The sequence below is a fragment of the Pinus tabuliformis genome, chromosome 2_1, assembly GCF_031772625.1.
Source record: "Pinus tabuliformis cultivar Carrire ecotype Pingquan chromosome 2_1, CPIR1, whole genome shotgun sequence".
NCBI lineage: Eukaryota > Viridiplantae > Streptophyta > Pinopsida > Pinales > Pinaceae > Pinus > Pinus tabuliformis.
In genome coordinates this window covers 296,845,799-296,859,080 of record NC_142299.1, presented here as the reverse complement: position 1 = coordinate 296,859,080, position 13,282 = coordinate 296,845,799, and the positions used below count along the sequence as shown (strand labels likewise).

The window sequence follows — 13,282 nt, the reverse complement described above, 5'->3', positions numbered from 1 at the left end:
AATCTTCTGTACATTCATTCTGAAAATCTTAATATAATTCTCCTATTCTCTCTCCTACTTTCTTTGTGAGGCCAGTGTAAGTACATTTTTAGAATATCTCTTCATCATCTCATCTCACCTATTTGAATCTTTGTTAAGTTGGCAAGTTCATATTCGACAAATTGTGCTATGAATGTTTAATGCTTTCTTTGTTCAACACTTTTCATTGGAAACTAGACTTCTATTAATGTTGAAACATTATGCTGCCTCTCTATTTTTCTATTAAAATGTATGACTGAAGTCTGAGACTGCCAAAGCTCAAGCTTTGTTGCCAACAAAATGCCTCACTAGGCAAAGTAATTAACCCCTTAAAAAGTTAAACTACATGTTCCACAATCTGGGTAGACTAGGGTATGAGGGACTACAAAGCCCTTAACAAAAAAAGGAGGATACCTGCATGTTTACCGTTTGATCCAAACACTTTAACATAAAACAAAGGATATAAAAACTTCTGCATGCATTCCTTCAATGGACAGAGTTAACATGGCAGTTACTCAGGAAAAATTGGAAAAGGCGCTTTACACAGTTGAGTGCTAGTAAGGGCGCTTTACTTGAATTTTATATTTTACAACTTGGCCACATGTTCACTTGTTCCACCTTTCAATTATCCAATCTGATGATGCGAGTTTGATGATAGAATAATTGCGATCATAGATTCAGAGCAGGGTGACAACCATCACAGCATTTTGAGAAGCCCTGAAGTGGAAATTTCGTGCAGGTTATTTACCTGACTTCAAGTCCACTGAAACCAGGTAACTGTATTTACTTTTTCAGTCTATTCAAATGATTGCTATAGAATTAAAGAACAAAATATATTATTGTGGCCCTTTAAATCAATTATAGAACACATTGTACAATTTAACTAAATAATCACTAAGAGTCATCAGCCTAGGAATATCTTTTTTGACAATGATATTCTCTGAGCTTGATGCAGTCAGCCAACCAAGCTCTCATAAATTACATTTCTCTGCATCATTTTTTTTGACAGCTAAGAACTTGCAAACCTTACCCAGATATCTTTTCTCCTGCCACTCGTTCAAGGAGAAAGACATTACCTTTGTCATCCCTACCAATCCTAGTAATATTGTCAACATATCTTTCCCCACATTAAGGACCATCATTCATGTGACCAAAATCACTTTTAACTATTGCACACTTTCAAAATTAAAATCAAACTGCAGCCAATTCAATATTTTCACAGAGAAAGAGAAAGAAGTCCTCTAATTATCCTAGGAAACATATGGTCAAGGATACGTTATTTCCAACCAGCCTTGGGGATTGAAAATGCTGAGAAGTATATCATAGTTCTTTCGGAACAAATTTAGTAACTGCAAATCACAAACAGCAAAGACATTTGCAACCTCACAACCGAAAATTTCATGCCAAATCTTGTTAACAACCTGTATTTCTGAAACAAAGTAGCCTACCGTTTCAGGGGCAATGGCTGATCTTTCAAACTGGATGTCAACGCGCTGGTTGGAAAGAAGGGCAGGATTAGTTTAAATACTTATGCAAGATTGAGAAACTGAACAATGTTGACTATAAATTTTGAATGAATCAAATCAAGGAATAGGAAAAGAAATGAAACAGCAAATTGAATTTGATCTTGAGCTGGTGAAATTCAGCCCTCAACCTTAATTCCATGTTCATTAGGCACCTGAGTTTTCCCTATGATTTCGGAAATATCAGAGCACACCTTTTGATTCTATTCAAGAACATAAACTAATGCATATTGTAATAAGTTTTCCACAATGGCTCAATAGATATCAAAGTGTAAATTTTGATTCTATTCAAGAACATGGACTATTCCATATCATACTCAGTTTCTCCCAATAGTTTGGAATATATCAGAGTGAACATTTTGACTTATTCAAGAACATGGACTAATCCATTATAAAATCAGTTTCTCAACATTAATTGGAAGACCTCAATGTGCACATTTTGATTCTATTCAAGAATGTAGACTAATCCATATTACAATCAGTAAGGGTTAGGGTTTGGAACCTTAGGGCTTGCAATCTTGAAGGAAGCCTCAATAGTTAGCTCTCCTGTGAGCATGCCCAAGCCGGCAACACTGAAGCCAATGGTGTTTACTGCTTTTCCCTACATTCAGAGGATTAAGATTTCAAAACCCATATGGGTCCCTACAGAAATCAAAGCCATGAACACCCAAGCTTTTCTGATATGATTTTGAATTTAGAATAAAAGACAAGCAATTCATGAATGAATGACAAACTGGATAGCATAGCCACCTCTTTTGTATTGATAGTCTGCACAAACTCCCCCAGAGCAATAAAGTCCCAGAGACCTAGCTTTGTCCGTTTAGAGCCCAGGATTGTTATTGTACTGTATAGAAGCTTCCACTAGCCTTCGACCTGGTAGAAACTTCACATTAGGGCATCCATGGTATCCTATCCATGCCCAAATCTAATTAGAACATGGGATCCCAAATCTTGAAATGGAATAATAGCGCTAATTTTTTTTGTAAATGCCACCAACCATTGGACTAGATCCACTTAGTTTCGGAACCCAGATTCACACTGAAATACAAACGCATTTACCATTTGGAGATTTTCAGTAGGATTGTGTACAGGGTTTTGTTCTTCAAGCAGCATTAGAAGCTTCTCTATTTCAGTCCTTTTAGCCACTGGAACGCCGAAAACACCCCTGTTCAGGCCTTGCATTGACATTCACAAAACCCAAACGGGCAATCAGTAATTTACTTTCAGAAGATTTGTGAACTAGGATGAAAAAACCTATTTCAAAACCTGAAGTCTGAGACTGCCAAACCTCAAGCTTTGTTGCCAACAAAATGCAATCTGTGATGGTTGCCACCTTTCAATTATCCAATCTGATGATGCGAGTTTGATGATAGAATAATTGCGATCATAGATTCAGAGCAGGGTGACAACCATCACAGCATTTTGAGAAGCCCTGAAGTGGAAATTTCGTGCAGGTTATTTACTTGACTTCAAGTCCACTGAAACCAGGTAACTGTATTTACTTTTTCAGTCTGTTCAAATGATTGCTATAGAATTAAAGAACAAAATATATTATTGTGGCCCTTTAAATCAATTATAGAACACATTGTACAATTTAACTAAATAATCTCTAAGAGTCATCAGCCTAGGAATATCTTTTTTGACAATGATATTCTCTGAGCTTGATGCAGTCAGCCAACCAAGCTCTCATAAATTACATTTCTCTGCATCATTTTTTTTTACAGCTAAGAACTTGCAAACCTTACCCAGATATCTTTTCTCCTGCCACTCGTTCAAGGAGAAAGACATTACCTTTGTCATCCCTACCAATCCTAGTAATATTGTCAACATATCTTTCCCCACATTAAGGACCATCATTCATGTGACCAAAATCACTTTTAACTATTGAACACTTTCAAAATTAAAATCAAACTGCAGCCAATTCAATATTTTCACAGAGAAAGAGAAAGAAGTCCTCTAATTATCCTAGGAAACATATGGTCAAGGATACGTTATTTCCAACCAGCCTTGGGGATTGAAAATGCTGAGAAGTATATCATAGTTCTTTCGGAACAAATTTAGTAACTGCAAATCACAAACAGCAAAGACATTTGCAACCTCACAACCGAAAATTCCATGCCAAATCTTGTTAACAACCTGTATTTCTGAAACAAAGTAGCCTACCGTTTCAGGGGCAATGGCTGATCTTTCAAATTGGATGTCAACGCACTGGTTGGAAAGAAGGGCAGGATTAGTTTAAATACTTATGCAAGATTGAGAAACTGAACAATGTTGACTATAAATTTTGAATGAATCAAATCAAGGAATAGGAAAAGAAATGAAACAGCAAATTGAATTTGATCTTGAGCTGGTGAAATTCAGCCCTCAACCTTAATTCCATGTTCATTAGGCACCTGAGTTTTCCCTATGATTTCGGAAATATCAGAGCACACCTTTTGATTCTATTCAAGAACATAAACTAATGCATATTGTAATAAGTTTTCCACAATGGCTCAATAGATATCAAAGTGTAAATTTTGATTCTATTCAAGAACATGGACTATTCCATATCATACTCAGTTTCTCCCAATAGTTTGGAATATATCAGAGTGAACATTTTGACTTATTCAAGAACATGGACTAATCCATTATAAAATCAGTTTCTCAACATTAATTGGAAGACCTCAATGTGCGCATTTTGATTCTATTCAAGAATGTAGACTAATCCATATTACAATCAGTAAGGGTTAGGGTTTGGAACCTTAGGGCTTGCAATCTTGAAGGAAGCCTCAATAGTTAGCTCTCCTGTGAGCATGCCCAAGCCGGCAACACTGAAGCCAATGGTGTTTACTGCTTTTCCCTACATTCAGAGGATTAAGATTTCAAAACCCATATGGGTCCCTACAGAAATCAAAGCCATGAACACCCAAGCTTTTCTGATATGATTTTGAATTTAGAATAAAAGACAAGCAATTCATGAATGAATGACAAACTGGATAGCAGAGCCACCTCTTTTGTATTGATAGTCTGCACAAACTCCCCCAGAGCAATAAAGTCCCGGAGACCTAGCTTTGTCCGTTTAGAGCCCAGGATTGTTATTGTACTGTATAGAAGCTTCCACTGGCCTTCGACCTGGTAGAAACTTCACATTAGGGCATCCATGGTATCCTATCCATGCCCAAATCTAATTAGAACATGGGATCCCAAATCTTGAAATGGAATAATAGCGCTAATTTCTTTTGTAAATGCCACAAACCATTGGACTAGATCCACTTAGTTTCGGAACCCAGATTCACACTGAAATACAAACGCATTTACCATTTGGAGATTTTCAGTAGGATTGTGTACAGGGTTTTGTTCTTCAAGCAGCATTAGAAGCTTCTCTATTTCGGTCCTTTTAGCCACTGGAACGCCGAAAACACCCCTGTTCAGGCCTTGCATTGACATTCACAAAACCCAAACGGGCAATCAGCAATTTACTTTCAGAAGATTTGTGAACTAGGATGAAAAAACCTATTTCAAAACCTGAAGTTTGAGACTGCCAAACCTCAAGCTTTGTTGCCAACAAAATGCAATCTGTGATGGTTGCCACCTTTCAATTATCCAATCTGATGATGCGAGTTTGATGATATAATAATTGCGATCATAGATTCAGAGCAGGGTGACAACCATCACAGCATTTTGAGAAGCCCTGAAGTGGAAATTTCGTGCAGGTTATTTACCTGACTTCAAGTCCACTGAAACCAGGTAACTGTATTTACTTTTTCAGTCTATTCAAATGATTGCTATAGAATTAAAGAACAAAATATATTATTGTGGCCCTTTAAATCAATTATAGAACACATTGTACAATTTAACTAAATAATCTCTAAGAGTCATCAGCCTAGGAATATCTTTTTTGACAATGATATTCTCTGAGCTTGATGCAGTCAGCCAACCAAGCTCTCATAAATTACATTTCTCTGCATCATTTTTTTTGACAGCTAAGAACTTGCAAACCTTACCCAGATATCTTTTCTCCTGCCACTCGTTCAAGGAGAAAGACATTACCTTTGTCATCCCTACCAATCCTAGTAATATTGTCAACATATCTTTCCCCACATTAAGGACCATCATTCATGTGACCAAAATCACTTTTAACTATTGCACACTTTCAAAATTAAAATCAAACTGCAGCCAATTCAATATTTTCACAGAGAAAGAGAAAGAAGTCCTCTAATTATCCTAGGAAACATATGGTCAAGGATACGTTATTTCCAACCAGCCTTGGGGATTGAAAATGCTGAGAAGTATATCATAGTTCTTTCGGAACAAATTTAGTAACTGCAAATCACAAACAGCAAAGACATTTGCAACCTCACAACCGAAAATTCCATGCCAAATCTTGTTAACAACCTGTATCTCTGAAACAAAGTAGCCTACCGTTTCAGGGGCAATGGCTGATCTTTCAAACTGGATGTCAACGCGCTGGTTGGAAAGAAGGGCAGGATTAGTTTAAATACTTATGCAAGATTGAGAAACTGAACAATGTTGACTATAAATTTTGAATGAATCAAATCAAGGAATAGGAAAAGAAATGAAACAGCAAATTGAATTTGATCTTGAGCTGGTGAAATTCAGCCCTCAACCTTAATTCCATGTTCATTAGGCACCTGAGTTTTCCCTATGATTTCGGAAATATCAGAGCACACCTTTTGATTCTATTCAAGAACATAAACTAATGCATATTGTAATAAGTTTTCCACAATGGCTCAATAGATATCAAAGTGTAAATTTTGATTCTATTCAAGAACATGGACTATTCCATATCATACTCAGTTTCTCCCAATCGTTTGGAATATATCAGAGTGAACATTTTGACTTATTCAAGAACATGGACTAATCCATTATAAAATCAGTTTCTCAACATTAATTGGAAGACCTCAATGTGCACATTTTGATTCTATTCAAGAATGTAGACTAATCCATATTACAATTAGTAAGGGTTAGGGTTTGGAACCTTAGGGCTTGCAATCTTGAAGGAAGCCTCAATAGTTAGCTCTCATGTGAGCATGCCCAAGCCGGCAACACTGAAGCCAATGGTGTTTACTGCTTTTCCCTACATTCAGAGGATTAAGATTTCAAAACCCATATGGGTCCCTACAGAAATCAAAGCCATGAACACCCAAGCTTTTCTGATATGATTTTGAATTTAGAATAAAAGACAAGCAATTCATGAATGAATGACAAACTGGATAGCAGAGCCACCTCTTTTGTATTGATAGTCTGCACAAACTCCCCGAGAGCAATAAAGTCCCGGAGACCTAGCTTTGTCCGTTTAGAGCCCAGGATTATTATTGTACTGTATAGAAGCTTCCACTGGCCTTCGACCTGGTAGAAACTTCACATTAGGGCATCCATGGTATCCTATCCATGCCCAAATCTAATTAGAACATGGGATCCCAAATCTTGAAATGGAATAATAGCGCTAATTTCTTTTGTAAATGCCACCAACCATTGGACTAGATCCACTTAGTTTCGGAACCCAGATTCACATTGAAATACAAACGCATTTACCATTTGGAGATTTTCAGTAGGATTATGTACAGGGTTTTGTTCTTCAAGAAGCATTAGAAGCTTCTCTATTTCGGTCCTTTTAGCCACTGGAATGCCGAAAACACCCCTGTTCAGGCCTTGCATTGACATTCACAAAACCCAAACGGGCAATCAGCAATTTACTTTCAGAAGATTTGTGAACTAGGATGAAAAAACCTATTTCAAAACCATTTTTATACAGGGATCCATATACACCAAAACAGCGGGCTGAATCCGTCAAAACAGGGAGCCGCCCTCCATTTGTTAACAAATCTAACATCCCAGGACCAAATCGACCCTCACAAACCACTCCCGGGACCAAATCGACCCTCACAAACCACTCCCAAACCAGAAAACCCAAACTGTAAATCAAAAATGGGGATTTTGCTCTCCCAAACCAGGAGCAAATATCAAAATGGGGCGATTTTGATCAAATACGATTCCGCAAATATCAAAATGGGGCGATTTTGATCAAATTCGATTCGGTTAGTTTATCCGCCCTGGGCTAAAATGAAAAAATAAATTAATTTTTAAATAAAATATGGGCTAATTATATTAAAAAAAAATTATTATTTTAATTAAAAATTCGCCCCATTAAAATATAAAAAGCCTTAAATTTCGCCTTTGGGCTATTATTCGCCCCTAAAATTAACCTTGTCCGCAGTCCCTGATCTTGACACGCAATCTGATTTACGTTTAATAGTGGGGCCTATAAACAGAATAATTATGATGATGAGGAGTTGTAATAGCATAAACGATTCGATGGCACAGGCTCTCTTGCAACCCGGATCACAGATCAGCACGATTCCTGTTATCCACTCATCTAGAACGCAATCCTATTTTGATTCAACATTAGAACCTATAAAAAACACATAATCAGATTCTGTGTTGCAGGTATACAGTCCCGACATCCCTGTTCTTGACACGCAAACAGATTTACATCCAACAGTGGAACCTACAAATAGCGCAGGAAAAAATATGAAGAGGAAGTGTATTATTTTAAATGATTCGATGGCTCAGGTAACTCTAGCGCATTTCGGCGCACAACCTGATTTCAATTCAGCACAATCCAATTTTGTTACAACGTCTAAACCTATAAACAGCACTGTTACAAGTCAGGATTGGAGCAGTCAAGGTATAAAGGCCAGCAACAACACGCATATGAGTGAATTGAAGGCAAAAAACGTGGTTGTGACCCAGGATATTAGCAACAGAGGCATAATCGGTAGGCACGGCAACATACCCAACAGTTCACCAAATGAAAATAGCGCTGATATAAATAATAATATGGATAAAACAAAAAACTTGGCTAATAACCCATCTACCAGTTTAAAAACGCAAAACCCTCATCACAATCTAATCATGACATCTGACAAAGCCCAGGTTATTAACTTATCAGACATCATCCTAGATCATGCAGCTGAATCCATCTTGAAAAAAGGGCTGAATTTTGCCATAACCCCTAATAAAATTCCGATAGAAGAGGTTATCAGTAATATCGAAGTAGCCATTAAAAACTTAGATATAGCAAAAAGTGAATAAATCAGACAAGATATTGCAAAAATCCTGAGAACTACTAAACCTCCTACATCTAACATTTCCATAGAAGAAAAAAGAGCTTTAAACAACCTAAGAAAAAATAAAAACATAGTCATCCTAAAGGTTGACAAGGGCAACGCAATTGTGATCATGAACAGAAGTGATTATCACAATAAAATGGAAGATCATCTAAACAATAGTGGTTGCTATAAAATAATAAGCAAAGATCCCAGTGAGAAAATCATGCGCAAAGTAATTAAGAAAATCAAAGAATATTCCTTAGATGATGTCACAAAAAAAAGAATCATCCCCAATAGTTCCATTATTCCTAGAATTTATGGGGCTCCTAAAGTCCATAAACCTAACATACCTCTCAGACCTATAGTTAACACCATAGGTTCCCCTACTTACCTGCTGGCAAAACACCTTGCCAAAAAACTTAGACCCCTATCTGGTAATACCCCTTCTTATATTAAAGACTCCTATTCTTTTGTTCAATGGATAAATAACATAGAAATGAAAGACGAAGATCTTATGGTTAGCTTTGATATTGTATCCCTTTATACCATGATTCCTATTGATGAAGCCATTGAGATCATGAGAAACCTCACTGATAAAGAAACTGTGGATCTTTTGGAACTATGCTTGAAATCTTCATACTTCAGTTTCAAAGGAATAATTTATGAACAAACTCATGGTGTGGCTATGGGTTCTCCTCTATCCCCCATAATTGCCAACATCTTTATGGAGCACTTTGAACGGAAGGCTCTTATGTCATTTCCATACACCCCTGAAGAATGGAAAAGGTTTGTAGACGACATATTTGCTAAGTGGAGTCATGGAAAAGAAAAACTTGACCTATTCCTCAATCACTTAAATAGCCTCTCTGACCATATAAAATTCACCATTGAAATTGAAAACAACAACCAGCTTCCCTTTCTTGATGTCCTTCTAACTAAAAGAGAAGGGTCTCTTGGTTTCCAGGTCTATAGAAAGAAAACTCATACAGAAAGATATCTTCATGCAAATTCCCATCACCACCCTAAACAGAAGATAGGCATCATTAGGACCTTAACCACTAGGGCAGTCAGAATATCTGATCCTGACCATTTAAATGATGAACTCAACCATCTTCACAAAGTGTTTGAGCTAAATGGCTATAATATAAATACCATCAAGAAAGCCATGCACCTATCCCTAAAGAAAAATAATAATAATATTAGTGATCAAAATTTATCAACTCCTAAGGTCTCCCTTCCATACTGTTAGCTACCTATACCAATAGGTTTCATGTTTCATGATTGGCAGGGAAAGTGCCAATATGATCTGCATTGGTGATACCAGGATCTCATATTGTTGTGAAAGGCACATGGCTACAGTTGGTTGATTTTGTCCTACTTCTGAATGGGTGATCCAACAGTCTAAGCTGGGCCATGCCATGTTTCAATTTTCTGTTGTAGATTAGAGAAAGAAATCTGTCCAAACAGTTCAATCTTGGCAGATAAAGTAATTAGGTAGAGAATGAAGGTTCCCAACTATTTAATCTGGGGCCTTGGAAGTAATAAGGTTAGTTGTAGATAGAAAATCAAAAGAAAAAGCCAAAGGAAAAGAAAAGGCACATGAGGGTTTGCAAGTCTAAGTGCACCCTCCTTGGAGTAACAAAAAATGCTAGGCAATAGAGTGGGTAGGTAGATGGGGTTGCAGAAGCATGATTTATGACTGTTCACTGGCCCAAGCAAAGGAAAAACATGGTGCCAGGGCAGGTCTCTTATTCAACAGTTTTGCAGCAATACAATGGAGCATGTCTAACCCCCTCATCACCCCCATTACACTCATTACTAACATCCCAATACTACCTATGCTCATGGAAAAGGTCAAAGTTTTGTTGGTTCTTACTTCTTTAAAAGCCACATTTCTTGTCTAAAAATTCTTTTCATTTTGATCTACTTCCTAAACTAAGTTGATTTCATATAAACTTAGTGTTTTCCCCCCACATCCACCTTTTCCACTCATATTAACTCCTAATTTCCTATTATTTAACTCCCTATACTCCCTTTCCCCTATTATTAGGATAATCCTATAGAATAAATCCCAAATATGTACATATTCCCTCCCCCTGGGCATTATAGCCATATGCTTGAATATTGGAAAATCATGCAGGGATAAAGTCTGCTTGCATGTGGTTGTATGAAGTCAGGGATTAAATTGACCTCTGGTCAGTTTGATAACCTAAGCTATACTCCTCTTCCCTTTACAACCCTTTGACATCATTTACCCACTCTACTTTACAAAAAAGCATTGAAATAACCCATAAACTCCGCCAAAGTCTAAAGTTTCCGCCGGGGTGCTCATTTCCAGAAAAACAATAAAATATGCCCCGCCCGCTGCCATATTGTCCTGCCATCTTGTTGACCCGTCGACCGTCGGATCTGGGCTTTCCCATCCGACGGCCCTCATCCATATCGGGTCATCCCCGATGACCAAACGTTACCTCCCGAGAAATTGTCAGAGGGTGACGTCAGGCCTTTGCCACACGTCGCTCCCAAATCTCATCGGGCCACCCTCTGACAATACTGCGACCGTATCCAGAGCAGTCCGAGCAAACCACTTACCGCTTATTGTTTACCGCTTATCCCGTCACATCCTCGTCACCGCCACGGCGTGCCCACGTCATACCACTCACCGCCGCATCAGCGCCCGGCCTGCCATTGCCTCGACCGGCCCGCCACCTCACCAGTCCCCGTGGACCACTCACAGGCCGCCACGTCACCCTTCCGTACCCGACCCCACCTGATGACGTCATGCTGACGTCATCCAGAAAAAGCGCCAATAACCCAAAAAGTCCATATTTTCGCCAAAAATCGTGGTTTTTGTCACTTTTGGCAAAAGAACTATTGCTCCGCTCTGCATGCAAAATACGATCTTTTCGTCGCCAACCTGCAGAATTCAACTTAAAGGCCGTGGGTGCTTCCAATCTACCTGCATTGTAACCATTGCCGGCAATTCACCAGGTATTTATCCGACTTTCCCATCCGCGCCTGGTTTTGAGTAAGATTTGCCAAGCAAGCATAAAAAGAGTCAAAATCACTGTAATTACCAGCAATTCTCCAGTGACCAGCATCCATTTTCAGTGGTAGGGTCGAAATTCACCTGCAAAGTCCGCACTTAGCCAAGTTTTCATAAACTTACAGTCAGTCCGCGCAGTCGTGGACTTGAAACCTGAGCTGCACTAATTCACCGGGAAAACAGTGGGACTAATCCCAGCAGTTGCTCATTTATCTCTCTTTGGAGCATTTCGACTGTTCTCGCCACAATTTACCCAGTTTTTCCTTGCAAAATTGCCTCACTCTTGCAAAGTACCCCTCTGTGTTGCTTTGTCCAGTAAAGCAAATCCTTATACAATTTAGAATCCTAATTAGCCATGGAAACACCAGTAGCATTAAATGTCCCACCTCTGAATGCCCCACACAGAGAGTTAGAGTGGAAGGCCCTGGGTGATAAAGATTATCAGATGACAGAGACATTCTCAATGAATTCCAAATTTAACATTCATATGCTAAATGAGTTAAAGGCTCAACACCTCAGTGGAGCTGATATCTTAGGGATTTGGGACTCCAATTTGCCCATTTTTAACCTTCCTCAAGTCAATGTCCTTCCAGACTTGATCCATAAATGTTGTGAAAACTATGATCCATGTCAAAGAGCTGTTCTCAGTCCCACTGGTTCAGTCTTGTTCCATGTCACCCCTGAGGCCATAAATGAGATGCTGCACTTTCACACTGCAAAGCCACTTACTCCTCTTTCCATGATGGACTTATTAAAGAAGGGGGGCAAGCTGTCCAGTGCCCAGGTCATCAAGATTAATCAGTTATTTATAAAGCCAAGCTCTGAAGCTGTGAGAATACCTCCTATTGGAAATCCATATCTCAATGACTTGGGCAAAATGCTTGTGGACTTGATCAGTTATGTCCTAGGGTACAGGGGAGTTGAGGATGTTGATGACACCATTATGGCCATGCTGTCCATATTTTCCCCTGGAAAGCCTCCTGCTGTGCACTATGATTATGCTACATATATTGCCAATAAGATTCATGAGCAACTGATGAATCTAGAGAGGGAGAAGGTGTTTAGATACACCTCATACATCTATCATTTGTTCTTATTTTATCAACCTGACAGTTTCCCTATTCCTCTCAAGAAACTTGATGCCCAGGGAAACCCAAGGTTTGTAGTATTTTGGACTTCAGTTTTTCATCGCACCTCCTATTCACCATACACATACTGTGAATTCATAGACCTTTTCATCCATCCAGCTATGACCTTGTTATTTGGTGTCCCTCCTCCCAGGTTGACCGATGAGATGCAAAGAATACTCCAGCTCTCAAAGGTCTACAGCATTGGTGATTGGTACTTTTACCAACACCATACAGTAATCAGAATATATGGCTGTGAGTTGAACCCTTATAGGCTGCCAAGATATGTCCCTATGAGACTCTTTGCCTTGGAGTATTTCAGGCAATTTGGAAATGCAGACCAGGTCCATTTCCACAGTAAAAACAAGAAGGTGCAACTAAAGGTCAGGAACCAGCTAGGCCCATTTCTGTACAACAAAAGGGAGGAGGGATGGAAGGAAGCAGATAGGATCCTAG

The 13,282-nt window shown here is 38.7% G+C and overlaps 1 long non-coding RNA gene and 2 pseudogenes across 1 annotated transcript; all 3 read right to left on the bottom strand.

Moving 5' to 3' along the window:
- Positions 1-918: 918 nt before the first annotated feature.
- Positions 919-2,723, bottom strand: LOC149199976 (fibrillin protein 5 homolog; annotated as a pseudogene).
- A 353-nt stretch (positions 2,724-3,076) lies between these two features.
- LOC149199975 (uncharacterized) lies at positions 3,077-3,720 on the bottom strand. Its single transcript, XR_016253325.1, has 2 exons — positions 3,532-3,720; positions 3,077-3,373 (listed from the first exon to the last, which is right to left on the bottom strand). It is a non-coding gene; the product is annotated as an uncharacterized LOC149199975 (long non-coding RNA).
- A 1,594-nt stretch (positions 3,721-5,314) lies between these two features.
- LOC149199974 (fibrillin protein 5 homolog) lies at positions 5,315-7,199 on the bottom strand (annotated as a pseudogene).
- Between the last annotated feature and the right edge of the window lie 6,083 nt (positions 7,200-13,282).